Source organism: Amphiura filiformis, chromosome 1 (assembly GCF_039555335.1).
Source record: "Amphiura filiformis chromosome 1, Afil_fr2py, whole genome shotgun sequence".
Taxonomy (NCBI): domain Eukaryota; kingdom Metazoa; phylum Echinodermata; class Ophiuroidea; order Amphilepidida; family Amphiuridae; genus Amphiura; species Amphiura filiformis.
Window position 1 is genome coordinate 57,739,017 of NC_092628.1, and position 5,855 is coordinate 57,744,871.

Here is a 5,855-nt window from a genome sequence, read left to right on the forward strand (position 1 = left end):
GAAGAAAATAGCTAGGAAACAGAGAAAAGAGAGAAGGCCACTCCCAAACACAATTGTACAATTTTACTCTTAGCCCTTACTTCGTGAGAAAGGAAACTGGAATTCCAATCTCAGTTAAATCACAATGGTTAATTGTGTAAGAAAAGAGGCCGTTTTAAATGTTGCACCTGAGTGCATAGCAGTCAGATTTCTTTTACCACACCATGAATAGACCTGGCTGACTGTACTGATTGAGGGTTTAATCCTATGGACTCAGATGCAACTTTTAACACTGTTTAAAATGGTTTCTTTTTTTACACAATGAACCATTGTGAATGAACACAATGACGTGTGATGCGTATGTGTAATGCAAATAAGGCTACCCCCCGGGGCTACCCATACCTGTTTACATGTTTGCATTTCTTCAAATATGGAGGTTATCCCGAGGATAACTTAAAGCGTTACTTATGCTTGTCCTCAATACATTTTTGTTGTCCCCAAAATGTGTCATACTTTTGGAGGTAAAATATAGTGGTTGTCCATGGGATAAGTATATAGCTCAATATGGTTGTCCCCAGTGGTTTTTGGACAAGAGGATAAGTGCTTATTTCGAACACTGTTCACTACACTACACAGTAGGCCTATGTACATGGCGTGCGGGACGGATATACACATCAAAGGATAATACGGTAACACAACCGATGGAGTGATACACATTAGCGACCTCGGCGCTGTTAAATTCCAATTTTGTTTCCTTTACCTCAGTTGTTCGGCTCAAAATTAAAAGGGGACATATCTGATAGTATACAAATATTGACTGCTACGAGGGGCATGGTTAAGATTATAGGCCCGCTGTGATCTCAAAACCATGCTATGACCCGAGGCGCATAGCATGGTTTTGAGATCACCGCGGGCCTATAATCTTAACCATGTCTCGAATAAAGCAGTCAATACTTGTTTTATATACCGAATGGATATGTGGATGTTGCGATTGCGCAGTTTGATCACGACGCACGTGACCGGTCCATAGTTCATTTCCATGGACCGGTCCATAGTTCATTTTGAGGGCATAGTTAATTCAATGACTGCACATTCAACCAATCAGATGACCGGAATCTATATACGAGGTATATAATAATAGTTAACATTTTATGGCAAAGAGATACTAATCTATTTTGAATGGAAATGTTATAATATGGCTTTAAGGGGGTACTACACCCCTGCCCAATTTTGTGCCTACTTTTGCATTTTTCTCAAAAATTATAGCGCATTGGTGACAAGTAAGATATGTATATTATAGGGGCAAGGACTACAACTACTGCACTGGAACTGTTATTTCAGCACAGACAACCATTGTGGAATTACAATAAAAAATGAGGGAAACCAAATATTTGATCAATAAATCAATATTAACTACTTGCCTTGAGTTGCTGAATTTTCAGTGCAGTAGTTGTAGTCATTGCCCCTATAATAACTTACTTGTCACCAATGCACTATAATTTTTGAGAAAAATGCAAAAATAGGCACCAAATTGGCCATGGTTGTAGTACCCCCTTAAAGGGGCATTTCGTGATCCACAGCCTCATCCCCCCACTTTTCCTAAAAAAAGTTGAGATTTTTACATCACTGGATACCTCTGGCTACATAATGTTTATGTACCAAATATTTCTTGCAGATTAATTCGTTTAGCAAAAAATATCGCAAATTTGAATTTCGTTCTGGTGCACCAGAACGAAATTACAACACATTGTCTATGGAGCAGTGTAATACACATAATCATGCATAACTCGCATAAGCGCAAAATCAGAATCAACTGAAATTTTGGAAATAAGCTTTTTTCGTGGATATCTACTGAAAAATGTCATAAAAAGAGGATGCTAGGATCACGAAGTAAACGAGGTATTGTTGGTGCAGCCAAAAAATTTATTTTCATTTTCTATATCAATATATTATTGAAAAATAACACTTTGATGTTTCGCAAAAGTTCATTCTACAAATAATCATTATACTAGCTTTGAAAACTTGATTGATTGATTGATTGTTGTTAATGAGTTATGTACGTTTTACAAAAGTGTTGTTGTTCCCCCGGTTGTTTGAGCCCTCTTTAGGGGCTGTGGATTAATTATGAGCTCTGGTGGGAGGGTAAAATTGTGGGGAAAGCAATTTTTGATAAGCCAGGCTAGGTGGGAAAGTATTTTATGGGGTACCTTTTTAAATAATACTCTCAAAAAAGGCTTAGAAAAACAGTATGGAAACACTTGAATATGAAAATTTTCCTGCTCACTGCGCTTGCAACATGTATCTAGCCCATTTTAGGCCTAAGGTTTACAAATAGGAATCCAAAAAATGGGGAGGGGGCAAGTAGTTCGCAACGCAAACTTAAAAAACTGGGCAATGAACAGACACGTCATTTATCGGTATGACATTTTCGTATTGGCGCTGCCCTAATTCGTATTGGCGCTACAGAGCTACTACGGTATGGGTTCCCTGTATTAGGGGGCAAGTGATTTTTGGCAGGCCGAGGGGCTGTGGGCAGGGGCTATTTTAACGTGCCTCCTGGCACGTTTGTGCAGTGATATTAAAATTCCGTGCAGTGAGAATTAAAAATCCGTGCTTAAAATATTTCGATGCAATTCGACAAACTCAACAGGGATGCTTTAAATATAGCACCTACCGATGCCTTGAAAAGGCCTAAATATAAAAACTAGTGAGCTTGGGGCTCTACACCCTGGCCCCCGCCAGGGGCTTTGATACACGATTCCACCAGGGGATCTAAGGACACACCCCAACCCGTTTGAGCTCGCAACATTGATAACCTGCCAATAAAAAATAGTCATATAGGCCTAATCCCTACAAGTGAGCAAAGTGTTGGACTGCAGACATTTCCCCCCTAAAATCATTTTGTTGGGCCTTCGGCCAAGTTGCTTTTTTTAATTCAATTTTAGGGTGATTTTGTTTTGTGAAAGTGGAAGAGTATTTTGTACTCATTTCGTGGGTGTTCTTTCTGTTTTCAAAAAGTAACAAAATAAGAGCAAATAGGCCTAAGAGTATTTTGCAGATTTGTTTGTAGATAAGGCTTAAAGCCATAATGTGTGATTTGCTTCACAGCGACGCCCTCAATTTTACTCGGATTTCTACTTTTTGCATAATTATAATGCCCAGTGGTATACTAGAAAAGACTAAGCGTGATGCGCTTTAATAACAGTAAAATTTAACGAATTCAACGATCGATTTAATACTTGCTAACATGTACCGTGGATGTCAGCTTGTATGTACACACGTCGAGCGCGATGCTCAGTGCAGTTACATGTAATATGATCGGCGAGCGTAGTACACGCATTGTAGGTAGTTGGAATCATGGAGCTATTATAAGATGGAGAGGAAATAGATTACGTAACGCATTGAAACCTTGTGCCGATTTGAAATCTGACAAGCTATTCATCGAAAGGTACCTTTTGTTTGGGACAAAGGGCTTCCGCCATTAAATCAGTAAGCTGACCCGACAGTGTATTAACGCTTTACCTAGCAGGCTACTGTCAATAAGTGATCAAATGAAAGTCGCGTGAAAGCGCTTAATGGAACGAAAAGTACCTATTGTTATACATAAACCCAAGGGTGTGATTGAGTAGCCGTAAGCACAAAAGGCACACATTAGCCGCTAATGCATATTTCGTTGTCACCCCACTGACATTAGGTGCTTCATTTAAATAAATTGAATGCGCTTGCTGAATGATTACGCATCAAGGTTGCCATGTGTCTGCATGTCAATAGTACAATAATGGTATTAAATAGCTACGTCCCGGGAGCTACGTATACATGTAACATATAATAAGTATACCGGTATAGGCCTATATAAAAGTTGTTTTACAAATTGAGATTTTATTTTATTTTATTTTAAGAAGGGGAATATCATAATCAGTGGCGTACTGAAGGGGGCAGCTCTTCTGTGAGAGGTCTTGGGAGGGGGTGAGGGTGGAGGAGGGGATATGAAGAATAAGACGGGACTGGAGGAAGAGAGAAAGAGGAAGAAATAAAGAGAAATAAATAAATAGACGTAAATAAATAGAAAGGTAAGGAAAATGATAGGAATGAGAGGGGACAAAACGTAAGAGGAGATGGAGAAGTAAAGGGAGATAAGAAGAGGGAGTGATACTTTAGCAAGTACAGAGAAAGGAAAAGAAATGAATGACAAATAAATGTAGGCCTTTTATAATAATTATTATAGAAACTATACACAGCCCCCCCCCCACACACACACACATAGGCCTAACACTAACAGCACTATAGGCAGCCATTCGATGATGGCAATGCCTTTATGCGTTACGTATTTAAAACGCCCAGTCAGATGTATTTTACACCTGCAAAGCACAAGTCACCCAATTTCGAAAATTGGACGTTGAATGTACACTCTCATGAATATTGATTGGCAACATTTTCCAATATGTCAGCGCTCAAATCGGACACAATAGAACAATAGACCATTCAGTGCGTTGGTTGGAATGAATCGCAATTTTCTTCGTTATATACCTCATTTGTTTGGCTCGAAATTAAAAGGGGATAATGTGATCAGTGAAAATAAACATTTAAATAAGAATTTATTCTTTTTGCAAATCACACATTGCGTTGCTTTATAACTAAGAGTGTCAAGTGCTTAAATGAGTGATGTTGTAAAAATCTCCAAAACTTGAAGGAGGAAACTCCCCTATATTCAATGGCGTAGCCAGGTTTTATTTTTGGAGGCTGGTTTTGAAAAATGGTACCTTTTTGCACCTTTTCTCAAATTGTGGACTTTTTTGACCAAGAAAGTATAAAGAACCTGAATTTTTTCGCTCCTACGCTCGCAAATGGGCAAATTGGATCTTGTTTGACAGACAAAGCATAAAAAACGTCATTTTTTCCTCGCTACGCCTTCAAATTGGACCTTTTTGGCCTTTGGTGATTTTTTTCTTTGGGGGGTGGGGGGCATATCCATGCCTACATCCCTGCCTCCAACACCCCCTCCCCGCAAACTTGTTGCAACCTGGTTGATCACCAAGACTTCACATCGCCAACGTGCAGTGACTTTTTTCATCTAAAATAGCCCCTGGCTGTGGGAGAGCAATTTTTGGCGGGCAGAGAGGGGGGCAAGCGATTTTTGTTGAGCCATTTAGAAGTCCCCCCCCCCGCTGCCCGCTCATAATTATTACACAACCCCTTACAACATTAGACCCCTACTGGGGGGGGGGGCATACCCATCAAAATTTTGACAAAAGTATATCTGTGATATTTGAATTCTTCTATGAAATGATCAATGCATTTTTTGCCAAAGCTCACTTCCATTCGCAAGATGCTGTGAACTAATGGTCATATTTCCTTACAGCAATATTGTTTTTAGTCATATTTGGTCTCAATTTGTTAAGAAATATATTTGGAAGAAATAATAGTCGCTCATGTCCAATTTCCTTGAAATTAAAACAAAAACTTGCTCATATACAGCGAAGGTCAATCTTTTTGATTTTTTTTTTTCTTCATGGAATGTGATACTCTGACCAAAGTTGCCCCAAATGTGGGGTATCTTTGGTCAGGCTATTTTGAACCCCATGGTCACCCTTACAAAATTATTAAAAAATCTTTTTCAACTTCAAAGTGTAGAAGGGAACCCTAATGTCATAAAAAGGAGATAATTAGAAATATTATTGGTTTTGTTTGGAAGCAGTGATTTAAAAACTCTGAAAAGTGCCCAAAGTTACCCCGGGTAGGGGACGCGACTGGCGACAGTCACGGACAGTGGTAAAAAAAAGCGCCACAAGATTTGAGCACGATATAAATTTTGACTTGACCACCCTGAATGGGCGACGGACTGTGAATAGGCACTTAAAACAGTTTTCGTGGCAAAA